At 41.2% G+C, this 14,213-nt stretch overlaps 1 pseudogene; it reads left to right on the forward strand.

Annotated features, from left to right (window-relative positions):
• The first annotated feature begins 4,472 nt into the window (after positions 1 to 4,472).
• On the forward strand, positions 4,473 to 11,519 carry LOC130119347 (histone-lysine N-methyltransferase SETDB1-A-like; annotated as a pseudogene).
• Positions 11,520 to 14,213: the final 2,694 nt, after the last annotated feature.

The raw sequence follows: 14,213 nt of genomic DNA on the forward strand, positions 1-14,213 counted from the left end.
ACGATTATATTAGAGGGACCGCTCAGGTTGGACGGTTTGGAGACAAAGCAAGAGAGGCAAGATTGAGATGGCTTGGACATGTGTGGAGGAGAGATGCTGAGTATGTTGGGAGAAGGATGCTCAATATGGAGCTGCCAGGGAAGAGGAGAAGAGGAAGGCCAAAGAGGAGGTTTATGGATGTGGTGAGGGGAGACATGCAGGTGGCTGGTGTGACAGAGGAAGACGCAGAAGACAGGAAGAAATGGAAATGGATGATCCGCTGTGGCGACCCCTAACGGGAGCAGCCGAAAGTAGTAGTAGTAGTAGTAGACAAGAAAGTTGGTGATGTTCAAAATTATTTTTTAAGACATGTCTTTCTGTTGTGGAGTGGAGGTACATGCACTGGGGGTCATGGTAAAGCACAACAACAACAAAATGAATTCTATGAAACCAGATTTTTTTCCTCCAACACCTTCCTTGACTCTCTCTCAAGGTGCCGATGGGAGCGCTGGATTTGAGCTGCTTGGTTTGAAGTGGCTGCCATCACTGAATCCAACGCAGGCAAGTGAGCTGAGCCTTTACGAGGTAGGGGAGAGGCTCTGGAGATGGAGCCTGTTTTACCTGGTGTCATCCCCTGCCCTGGTGTGTGCCCTAAGAAAGGTGGACACCTTTGCAGCGCTGCAGAAGCTCCTACCTCATGACGACCCTGCTAACTTGAGCATGCTGATGTCACCGACTCCTCAAACAGCCTTTAGACAAGCCTCTCTTTTCTTTGCTGAGGGAGAGATGATTCCAGGTAAATTAGGTGCACCTCACACGTTCAGCACTGTGCAGTTAGAGGCAAAAAAATGTAGTGACTTATTCAGAGAACTAGTCTCAAACAGTGTATTAGGGTTTTTGAGTGATAACTCGTGTCAGTATTTCAGCCTATACGGATCACAGCCTTTAATAGGAGTGTGATCAGTTTAAGGACTGATATAGACACAACATGGATTTGGAAATGTAGTTTACAGTATACGTCAGAAATGTTCATGCAAATGCACGTTTGTATATTTTTTTTGTAAGAATGCAACTTGTTGTGCAGCTGAATTAGAAGAGCAGATGATTTAAGTATTGGGTTGAGTAAACCTACAGCAAGAAGGTCTCGTGAGAGCACCTTGCTTTTCCAAATGGTAGGTAGTGTTACCAATGTAGGAAAGCTTGGAAAAGCAACATATGGCTTGATTGCTAGAGTAACTGTCAGTGGTTCATTGACTATGACAATCAATCAATCATTGTGGTTCTCTTCTTTGCAGATCCCAGCACACGGCCATTACTTAAGTTTCTGCCTCGACCCTGCAACACTACTGGTGTGTATTGTTGAGACCCATTCTGAAAGGCAGAGTTTCTCAGTAGAAAGGAATCATTTAGCCTGAATACTATACTCATACAATAGCTTCTAGAATAAAATGGCAAACTGGACAGATCGTATGCAACCAATACTTCAACATAGTGAAGCATACCTAATAACCAACAGTATCTGGTGCATGATGTCCCTATATTCTAGGTTCCCAGAGGGAGTCTCTGTTAAGTTGCATGATGCAAGGTGAGTGTAAATGCTCCAGTTTTATCTCTTTGTATTGGCCAGTTCCAAAGCAATTGTACTAACTACTATTCATGTTTGTATGTAAATTTAATTCTAAATAATCAGGAATCAGGAACATGTATTTGTCATTTCATTTCATGCACTTGCGTACATGAAATGAAACAAAATACCATTTCCCCCAGCCCACAGCAGTGTAACACAAAGACAAAAACACATCCAAACTACAAGAACAGATATATCCAAACTACAAAAAACTACAAAAACACACACACATACACACACACACACACACATATATATATATATATATTTATATAAATTCACTGTCCTAGAGAGTGAACACCAGGATGACTGTCAGAACTGCTGCTCTGCATGGGCTAACAGGTAGCTTAGCTTGCCCCATCATAATAAGTCAAATATTGGCCATTTATAAATAGATGTTAATTGACACAGGCTTTTTGTGTGCATAATCATATCTTGACCAGATTCATATGCAAACTGAAACTTGAAAGTTGGTCATCATGAATAGTAAGAGTATCAATGAAGATATTGTAGAATACTGATATGCACATAGTCAGTGATCCTGTTTGGCGGTAACGGTGAAACATTCTGCTCAGATCAACAGCTGCTGCTCACGTTGTGTGTCTTCAAGCCTGGAGTCTAGAATTGTGCCCTGGCCAAAATACTCAATGAAATTCAGCGGCATGGGTTCGCCGTGGTGGGCCTGCATATCATGACTCTGGACAAGAGCACAGCTGAGTCACTTGTGTCCACTGAAAATGTAACCTGTTGTCTCAGAATCCAGCTAAAATGCAAACAGGTGTCTTTCATCAATGTTATTGTGAGTTTTATATAATTTAGCAAGTCTTCTTGTCCATTTGGTTGTGTAGCACCTCTCAGACGATAATATCCATGTGCAGCGCCTGTGCTCTGGCCCCTCCCTGGCTCTTTGCCTCCAGAGGAAGAACGCTGTGAAGAGATTACTGGACATACTGGGGACGTAGGACTGGGCTCAAACATGCGCCCAGGATTAGTTTCTGTGGAGGGCCTGTTTTGGCAGAGACGGTATCTATGGTCAGTGCTGTCAGCCCAGTACTACTACATGAGTTCAGCAGAACTCATGTAGTAGAACACAAATGACTGATGCAGTTATGCTTAAAATGTCAATAATCAATGTTTTAGGGTCGGGATCCTATCAGAGAACAATCCAAGATGTGAACAGACTTTTCCCAGAGGGGCTGTGCTGCACTGAGACCTACATAATGAAGCAGGAGCAGGTAGTGGCTACATTCATTTGACAAGACTTTGAACTTTAGGTTGATAACCTGTGTGTGTTTGTTTGTGGTCTGTATTTACAGACTGACGAAAAACAAAAATACATAAAGTTTTTGTATTTCAGATACTCCCCCTATCCTCAGACCCTTTTGCTTCCCTGTTACGTGAAGAGAACCACACTCTGACACCAGCAGTCAAGCAGAGAGCATGACTGTCCCTTCCACATGGATGTTCAGACAACTATGGTTTTACTTTCACCAGAAAAAAAATACAACAAATGAAACATTTAACATCTTATCTGCAGTTATACATGACATTTGTTACAGACTATTTTCTTTTCTCCAGCTTCCACCCACAGTTCCATAGATTATTTACTGGGACTTTGGCAATGTTTGTTCCAGAATGGATGTTGAAATATGTTGTGATTCAGCTGCAAACAACCTTTGTATGCTGCTGGGGAAAAATAAATGTCTGGTTTTCCTTGTTTGTTGGTACCAGGGTCCTTATTACACAGCACTGTTTGCCAGACAACCTGCCTTCTGGTGCCATCCAATGTCGGACGCCCTAATAACAAGTGCCTTCCCACCTGGACATGCTGGAGCAGCTGCTGAGGTTAGACTGCCATCTAGTGGCGGCGAGGATGAGCGTGCTGGATGAAGACCAGAGTGAACACATCTCAAGAGATGTTAGCTCTCCCAGCAAGGAGTAATGGAAGGGTGAGGAGCGTGGCCGTGAGACAGGCCGATCAAACAGCATAGTTTGAGGTCTAGTATAGATGGTGTACCCAATGCTTATCCCTCTTCCCTTGTGTCTTTTGAAGATGGATCATCTCACCGAGGGTCCCCGTCTTATTGTTGCTCTACAAAGACATCACATTGTAACCGGTTTTGACCTCATCCTTAAAAGGTATCATAAAACCAGCTCATGAAAAAGCATGCAATGTATTCACTTTTTTTTCATGTACTTTTCCTCTTACGGCTTTTATGGACTGTAGCATTTCCAGAGTGAGACCTGACCTAGAAAAAGTTGGAGATGATTTTGTTTCCAAGAACAGAGGAAGAGGTAATCCAAGTTCAAGCTGCTTCACAGAACTGATTCACTATTCACCCCAACTGCTAATGATATCTTCCATTTACTATTCATTTTGTTTTGATTCTTTCTCACTTTTCAAACAAGAAAATAAATCACGAGGTTTTAGCTTTTTTTATAGTGTTGTCATGCAGACATTTTGAGGCCTTTACATGTATTTGGTTATTGACCGGTCTGTTCCATCGTCTCCAACCGGCAGGCCAACTGATGTGTTACTTATTTCATCTTCTGCCTGCTGGGAGCTGTCACGCTGTCGGGACTCAGCAATCCAATACCAACCTGGCCCGATGCATCGCCAGTGAGCAAAGCTGCATCTAAAAGCTTTTTGCAAATTGCTAAAAATAAAATTAAAAAAAATGTAACCCACACTGCTTTTAAGATATCTCTGCTCTCCGTCACGCATTTAAAAAAATAATTTACACAAAAATAAAACCGTAAAAAAGTCTTCTCTCATCTCTGTTGGTTTTGCCTGAAAACTTCAATTGGCCATCTTAGGGCTGAGTTTGTGTTCATGAAACAGTAACAATTCCACACGTTAGAGATGAAAAATTATTTTAATCCGCAAGATGATAAAAAATAATTGTGAATTCTGTAAACCATTGCATAACTGTAGTGTAACATTTAAACAAGTGTTAACAAACTAGTATTACACTACAGAAAACATTATGCAGTACACAATTCTTAATGTAGAAAAGAAAAGTATTATTCTATGAGACTTGCAGCTAAAGTCTTGTATTTATAACACAAAAAATATCAATACCATCAGAATATTTTCTAGGATTATCAGAATAATGTGACCTACATACTCATACAACTTGTCACAAAATAAGGGACATGTCTCTTATTCATAAATAAACATCTAAATCCACTGACATCAAGGTAAATAAATCTGTGAAATGCAGTTTCCTCAGATTTCATACATTGTTCTCCATTAAATCATTTCATCGCCCTGAGAAAAACACATTTCTTTCCTTACCCTTTTCATCATTACACTGACATACAGAAACTTGAAAACTTGCATGTGTTTTAATTTTTATAAATTTATTTTATTGAATAGCAATTCACAACTAGATGCTACATTATAATGAATTTACTGCTCTCCATAATATTCCAGTGACCTATTCCTTGAATATCTAATTTAGAACAATACATTCAATATTTCAGGGCTTCAATGTTAAAATAACATTTCTACTAAAATTATCTCTGCTATGTGGAACAAGCTCCACGTTCAGATACGGGTTCTTTATGTTTCAACAACATCTGTTGTACAGTTTTGTTTTTCTTACTAAATTTTAATAGTTCCATACATCATACTCATATACATGTACAAGATTGCATAAATCTTCAGGCTCCATTTTCATAATATTAGAAAACAAACAAACAAACAAAAAAAACAAAAAACACAAAACAACTAACAGTAATGCAAAATAGATTAAACTATTCCAATGCAGAGCATAATGACACATCTATTACAGTTCATTTACAAGACTCTTCCCGTTTTTGGTGCTTTTCTTCACAAATAATCGATTTTTAGTGCCAATAAGTGAGTGAATAATTGATATCGGCTAAATCATGTGTCGGTATTGCTGTGTTTCCTTTAGAAGGTAGGGCAAATACAGAGCGAGAGAGGGCATGGCCACTGTACATGCTTTCATTCTGAGGAGTGGTCCGGGGGTCCTGACATGCACCCCGCCTCACTGGCCCCTTTGCAGACCATGACTCCCTGACTGCTAATACACTCTAAGGCACTGCAATTTGGATGAAAATTTTAATTCACTCCCCCCCATCGTTACATTTTGTAAGACAATTGACATTTGTGGACCTAAGCGAGATGAAAAACATCTCAAGAGCGACATTCTTTGATTCCAATTAAAACGGGATGATTTCAACATCGTAAAAGGCACGGATGTACTTCCAAGTCTAATTTTGTCTGTTTTTACAGATAAATGTAAGTGATGTAGCAAATGTAGGGAGCCTATAAATGGGATATGACCTTCTAACTAAGTCATTAGAGAATCGCTGTGGACCACCGTGAGGACAGCTGGGGGGTTGGTGGCGACCAATCACAACACTGAGTCCCGGTTTAAAGTTAGCTCTGTATCTGCTGTCAACGCTAGTCACCACAGTCACCTGTCTCTCATCACTTCATACATTTAACACCAAACAAACTACTCTGACGATGACGCTGAGGAAAAAAACAAAAACAAAACCGAGATCTATGGAACCGTAAATGGAAAAACAGTTAAATGGAAAGAAAGCACCTTTCAGTCATTGTAGGCCCACCTTCATAACACACAGTGCACAATCATCACCGTTTTGATCTGATTGAGATTATGAAGCGGGGAAAACAAAAGAAAAAAGAAAGAAAAAAGTAACCTGTAGAAGTTTATATGGCCACTTCAGAATCTAACAAGAACCCTCATTCACCTCTGACCCCACACCAACATGGCTGATTGCCAGTCGTGCCTTGCAGCTCAGTGGGCTCACACGAGTCGCACCAATCTGCCCCCAACATCGTTACACACTTACGCAGAATCAACCATACACAGATACTGAATTAGGATTTCACCCAAGTTGTTTTTGATCATTTTGTCTATCAACCCACCTGAAAACCAAGTGGTAATGTCAGAAGATAAAAAGATGTTGTTAGTAATTGTGAATGAAAGCGTTAATCTATTTAAGGTACTGGGTGATTTTATTTATTTATTTTTTTAGTCAAATTAGGTTTCTTGTTGATGAAATAAAAAAAAAAGGATGAAATGTAATACAAAAGAAATTACAGTACAGGTCTTTGGTAAAACTACAAAATGGGCTTATAGTCCATCAATGTTACACTAAAAAGCCATTGGCATAGTTTTGTCCCGTCATGTCCTCACTAAGAACGCCGTGTTATGTGAAAGCTTATAAAGTGGAACTTTACCCAACAGCAGAATTTGTGTGGTTCACATGATACCAGGACCTTTCTTTTTTCTTTTGATTTCCCCCCTTTTTCTCTCCAATTGTATCTGGTCAATTCCCCCACTCTTCTGAGCCATCGCAGTCGCTGCTCCACCCCCTCTGCCAATCCAGGGAGGGCTGCAGACTACCACATGCCTCCTCCGATACTTGTGGAGTCGGCAGCCGCTTCTTTTCAACTGACAGTGAGGAGTTTCGCCAGGGGGACATAGCGTGTGGGAGGAACACGCTATTCCCCCCGAGTCCCCGCCCCCCTGACAGGCGCCCCGACCAACCAGAGGAGACGCTAGTGCAGTGACCAGGACACATACCGACATCTGGCTTCCCACCCGCAGACACAGCCAATTGTGTCTAGAGGGACGCCTAACCAAGCCGGAGGTAACACGGGGATTCGAACTGCCGATCCCCATGTTGCGTCACATCACCCAGACACCCATACCAGGACCTTTCAGCCTGTATTTGTGACAACGAACACCATGATTGCTACAGTGCTCTCTCACGTGAACGTTACAGAAAAAAGAAAATAAAAAAAAAGTCCTCAACTGTAAATTCTTCAGGAAAAATAGAATCAGAACCATTTACGACAATTTGGGAGTGGTGCCGATAGCTCATCGAAAAATGTCCGCACTGTCCCCTTCATAAATCAATCTGTACAGTTTGTACTGTCACCATGACAATGCTACATGCCCATCAGAGACTGTGATTCCTCCTTAAAGCATGCCGAACTCTCCAATATCACGCGGGCGACACCCGAATTCTGTTCTTAGGGTAAAGTTTCCCTTTAGAGTACACATGTCTGGACAGGAACTACAACACCACTTTGGTTCATTCTTTTTAGAGCTTCGCGGACATCACGGCTTTAGTCGGCTTCGCAGGTAAACGAACTAGAGCCTACGACCCTGTGATGGAGAGCATGGAGGAGGAGATGCTATGCAGCTGCACCACACGGCAGGATGGAGGAAGAGGAGGGCTGACCAACGCCCGCCCGTCCTCTACCGCCTGATAAGACCCGACAGTCTACAGCGGCACAGGTCTGACATCATTCCACATGACTTACAAAAGCACTAACAAAATCCGACTTTAAACGGACTACGGACAGAATATTTCAATCAAATACGGTTTAGCTGGGTTTGATGGTTTTGGAAATCTGAACTGTGTATGCACGACAACATTCAAACATCTAATTGTATAACAAGAAGCTACATTAATTAATAACTTTTCCAGTAGCAGCAATGCTTGCAGAAGTGAAGTCAATAAGCCTCTACTACACTAAAAATAAGTCAATACAAATACTCTGGCAGTGTGACAGTGCGAACTGTTTTGTTTTTTTTTAGCTGGTTAACATATCGCATAATACGATGCATGCAGTAGCCATAGTGTTTAGCCTGCCTTTGATGCCTTAAGATAAACATGAAGAAGCTAAATACCGTAATCTTTAAGATTTCTTTTTCCTCTGAGTTGCTTAATTGTCATCTATACGAATGTAAACAATTCATTTTCCCATATTTGTAAAGTAGCAAAATGTGTACCTGGAGATATATGGTTTTCTAATCGACGTTAAAGCTACAACCCTGAAGACTCAAACAAATGCAATTTTAATAGTTTGCCGATAGCACGTTTTATACAATAGCCAAGTCATTAATATCATTCTCGCTGATGCTTTTGCTTTTTTTGGATTTTCCCCCCCCTTTTTCTCCCCAGTTGTACTTGGCCAATCACCCCACTGTCTGAGCCATCCCAGTTGCTGCTCCATCCCCTGCCGATCCAGGAGGGCTGCAGACTGCCACATGCCTCCTCCGACGCATGTGGAGTTGCCAGCCGCTTCTTTTCACCTGATAGTGAAGAGTTTCACCAGGGGGACGTAGCGCATGGGACGCTTACGCTATTCCCCCCAGTCCCCTCCCCCCGAACAAACGCCCTGACCGACCAGAGGATGCGCTAGTGCAGCAACCAGGAGACATACCCACATCTGGCTTCCCATCCTCAGACACGGCCAATTGTGCCTGTAGGGATGCCCGACCAGGCCGGAGGTAACATGGGGATTCGACCGGCGATCCCCATGTTGCAGTTACTCATTTTAATGGTTGTTGTCAGGTAGGTCTTTGGCGTGCAATAGTGATTTGGTGCACAGCGTTTTATATGTTCACCAAAGCAGCCATATGTGAGGGGCAAGTAGCAACAAGTGTGAAGAAGAAGCGAAGCAATTATGGCTAATAAGCAGATATGGCAGCACAAGCGCATAGGCTTTTACCAACAGATACTACAACATCAATAAAGTAAAATTCAGTTCTTTTTTTTTTGGATCAGTGAGGAAGATACAAAAACCAAAGCGGTGCGGCTCTCTGGGACTTAGATTGGAGAGATACCATGCCAGTATCACTATGGGTGTCAGTAAATAAAACCAAGTTGCCAATCTTCAGGATTGTAGCTTTAAAGCAAAGATAAAAAAGAAAAACAAATTTCAGACACAGTAGAAGGTCATTTCATTTAGAGTAACCTAAGCACAATACACTGTCGTAATTGAAAATTCAACTAACGTGGTAACCACACATTTCTTCATTCAGCATGGTAGGACCATGTATTACCATGAGACAAATTAAATCACTCAACTGTTTAAAAAAAAACAGTTTTTCTAGTTGCTGTACAAATTTGTATATTGTGTCCTAGGTTTGCATACTCCCAAATGTGACATTGAAAAAAAAAATCCAAACGAGACTGAAGCTGCACCGAAAGAGCACCGCGGCCGAGGGAGGGGTCATTGTAAGGTTGAAGTCAGGACGCAGGCACTGACAATGCTTCTGTTTAAATAATTCATCTTGCAGAGATACTTTAAATGGGACTGGGTTAAAACACACACACACACACACACACACACACATACACAGAGAGAGGGAGAGAGAGAGAGAGAGAGAGATGGAAACGGATATTCCAGACTGCACCCACATAATTTCATTCAAGACTCTCACTGTCTGGCCGTACCCGCCCCTGGTCGAGTATGAGATGAAAGCAGCGCAGAGTGATATGAAGCAGATTGACTGCAACTTGGTTCATTGTTATTTTTCAGGATGACCAACATGAGGAGTGGCTCTACCGAGGCTCTATACAACTGGACCACTTGGTCAATATGAAAGAACATATGGAGCTGGTTCAAAAAGATGAAGGGTCAACTCTACTGACCAACCACACTGGTAAATCTCAGGATGGCTCCACGTCAACTCATGTGACAGCAAAAAACACTTCAACGAGAAAAACTGGACAGGCAGTTGTCTCCAGGAATGCCACGGAACAGGAAGTCATCATCCCGACTACTGCTTTGGTCACCTATACCCCACATGAATGCTGTACTGCATGCCTGGATCACATAAGGCCTACTGGGACGTGAAACATTGTTGTGGGCACAACCCAATGCTCATTCCTCAACTCTATGGGTTTTGGTGCATGATAGCCCCTAAATGTGATAAAAAATAAGTCCAAGTTGTCATCCCATCTGTATTACCGCAGTCCATGCAGCCTGAGCCTCTCCAGCATTGCAGCAGTGCAAGACTACCTTTACCTGACACTGCAATTTCCTCTTTCTGGAGATGTTCTGCCTGGACCCCCAAGTGTCTGTCAGTGCCTTTCTTGCGACCCTTCCGCCTAAGATCTACATTCCAGACCTGGCTCAGGGCAAGGAGAACCAGCAGGTGTCTTGCATCAATGAACACAACACTATCCGGCCCCCTGAGGTGGCCTACAGCAGTGAACGTGTGATTAAAGACGATATCTCTATCAACAACAGCCTTGACTTCATGCCAGGGTGTGACTGCACTGATGGCTGCAGAGACAGTGTGGCTTGCTCATGTCATTAACTGACTATTCAGGCTACTTCCCTGAGCCCTGGGGGACCAGTGGACGCCAATGCGGGCTACAATCACAAGAGACTGAATGGTCGTATTATTACTGCGTTGTATGAGTGCAATGCTCGGTGTAGCTGTAATCCTCGCATGTGCTCCGACCAGGTAGTACAGCATGGCATTCAGTTGCGGCTGCGAGTCTTTATGGCTCCTGGCAGAGACTGGGGTATTCGATGTCTAGACGATGTGGCCAAGGGCACCTTCGTTTGCGCTTACAGTAGTAGAGTTATATGTGGTGAGAAGAACACTCATTCAGCCACACACTTTGCCAAACTCAACCTTATAGAGAGAGTGGAGATTCATAAAGAGGATTATGAGCCTAAGGTCTATTGTTCAGACGGTGAAACAGATCCTGCAGGGACTGTAGCCTGCAAAGGAAAAAAATCTGGTCCTGCTGCAAAGGAAAAGAGACCAAAGCAGTCTTCAAACATTGCCACCAAAGCTACTACCAGGGCTTTCTTTGACGGGGAGGATCTCTGCTACATCATCGATGCTGAGATGGAAGGGAATGTGGCACGCTACCTCAGTCACGATTGGAGCTCAAACCTGTTTGAGCAGTATGTCTTCATGGATACACATGACCTCAGGTTTCCCCGGTTGACCTTTTTCACTGAAGAGAGACTCAAAGCTGGCAGATGTCCCCACCTGCCGCCCAATGACTGCTGGGATAGGCTCCAGCATCCCCGCGACCCTGAGAGCTGGATAAGCGGTTTGGATAATGGTGGAAACGGATGATCCGCTGTGGCGACCCCTACCGGGAATAGCCAAAAGTAGCCCCCCCACCCCACCCCCACCCACCCACACACACACACACACACATGCGCGAGGGCTTCTGCAAACTTTTAAGTGGACACGTTTTGCAGAAATTTGTGCACAAGCTTGAGAACTACTTGTGTTTGAAATGACAATCCTAACCATAGCTTTTCATCGGAGGCAAGGCACTTAAGAGTGAGAGGCCGATATGTTCTAGACAAGGTCAAGAGGCTAGGATTCCTACCAATTTCACCATTTCAGGCTCTAGCAAATACAACGTCATGCATTCTAATGGCTAGGCTATATAAATCTCTAATAGACAAACTAACTGATTGAATAACTGCCTTGACATTTAGCATGTGCCTTACAACAACTGCTGGTTATGCCTAAAATGCATTTTAAATTTGCACTTATTTGATTGAAATTTTAGAAATTTAACTATGAAAGTAGAAACTATTAAGTACTTTTCTATGAAAGCTAACATTTAGAACCATACAATGATTTAACAATAGGAAACATGAAATATTCAAATTATGTTTCACAGTACACACAAAGCTTCAGACATTAGCTTATATAGGAGAAAAAATGTATAAATCTAAAAGAACAACAAATAAACACTACAAAGCAGCTTAAAGCAAAAAAAAAAAATCTACATACCCTTTAACAAAGTCCCAAGTCAACAAAGTGCTTCAAGAAATTAAACTTCAGAAAGTTGGTCATAACAATGATGCTTGACTGATTTGTTGCTATTAAGTCATACTGATCATTCTGATTTGCAGTTTGACTTGATGAGCACCTGTAAGTTTCAGTATCCACATTATTCCCATTCGCCAGCTTTGTTTGGTCTGTATTAGGGAACTTCCAAACCCAAGTTCTGCATACTAACAAAATCATCTGTGATTTTATCTAAAATTGAACAGACGTATCATCGGGATATGAAGGAGCTGGGACTATAAATGAATCTATGTGGTCTGCAGCATAACATCACAGATCCGGTGTGGTTTCTGGCCATAAAAGATGTGTTTTTGAATGCTGACTGGACAGCTGAAAAGATTGCATGTGGATTCCTACATTTGTTAGAACAGTCACTTGATTTGTATTTTGCCCATTTTATATTTCACATCACTGCCAGGTTATTCTGTGGTGCGCTTTGCAGAGATGTGGATTTTTTTTTTGTTGGCAGTATTGTTGGGAAATTAAACAGTGCCAACATACTAATTAATAGCCCTTAAAGTCCTAATCTGATATTGCGGTGAGGCAAAATATGTAGTGCTCGTCAATAGAAAATATTTATGCATTAATGTGAAATTGTACTGAAACATTTGTGTGAAATTCATATTTCTGCTTATCCCTTTCATAATGGAAGTGGACAAGGGGTTTGAACCAGAGGCTTATGGGTGAATAATTGCCCCTTGTCATTGTGCAACACTGCTAACTGTTGTTTTTTTGTGAAACATCAGAGGCATTTGAACTCTTTTCACTGTCAAATTCACTCGTATAGAATACAAAGAGATTGCATTACAGTTTTAAATGTGTTTCGAAACTAAATACTGAGCAAAAATGAATTGTCTTGAGTTCAGATATATAGAAAAGAATTTTGCTCCAACTGTAAATCCTTTCCTCCAAAGAAATCAACAACATGATTCAATAGATCCATGTAATCAAAAGCGCTTTAAAAGTCTGGGATAAAATTTGGCATAAATGCTTTTAAAACGTGGCAATATGGTTAAAAAAAAAAAAGTCACCCACCATTGGTGGATGACCAGAGATGTGTTGGGCCACAAGTGTTCTGTCTTCAAATCATAAATGGCATTTTACAAAGGCAGATATTGAAGCTCAAATTAGTAATCTCTGATTAGGAAGAAAACGGTGTTCACTTATTCCCATTTGTTTTCATGTCATTTAAAATTACATATAAAAAGAAATGATTTGCCAAAGAACCGTAATTGTCAATAGCAGGGATAAGAGCATTGAAATATGAAGGACCTGCTACATGCTCATTGGACAATAATACAATGTTAAAATAAAATAAAAAAATAAAAAAAGAGAGATTTACAGGCTCTCTCGGGTATTTTGAGATTAGTTCTGAAGGGATAAATTAAAAAAACAAAACAAAACAAAACAATAGATTTAGTATGGAAATCTCAGGCTGGCGAAGTCATTTACATTTATCTTTTAAGGGAAAGCACAATGAAATATGTGTCTTTATGCATGCTCAGTAATCCAGGTAAATCTATGTGGTTAGTCGGGACATATTTGTGAGATGCGTATTAATATGGTTAACTTTTATCTGGATTCGAGTCGAATGTGCTTCAGAGTGTCCCAACCTTATTACCTCTAGGATTTAATTTAATTCAGGCCAGAATGTGGATCAGTTGGTTTTCTTGAGATGAAATTATTATTTCAAAATGCATAGCTTTTTTTTTCACCAAAAAGCTCTCCAGCAGAGCGCAAAAGTTAAAATGAGCAAAAATTGAAATAGGATGGAATCGCCTTAACATAATCCAATTCGTAATCTTACTCATTTTAATCAGTCAAACATCATTTCCTTAATTCTAAATTTGAATTCCTCAATTCAATTACTATCTGAAAAAGAAATCCTATCTATAAAATGTAAGCGTAAAATGCATTAGTAGTTTTTCAAAGGGCTAGTTTCTTTAAATAGTACCTTGAGTAACTGTAGA

This window comes from Lampris incognitus, chromosome 10 (genome assembly GCF_029633865.1).
Source record: "Lampris incognitus isolate fLamInc1 chromosome 10, fLamInc1.hap2, whole genome shotgun sequence".
Taxonomy (NCBI): domain Eukaryota; kingdom Metazoa; phylum Chordata; class Actinopteri; order Lampriformes; family Lampridae; genus Lampris; species Lampris incognitus.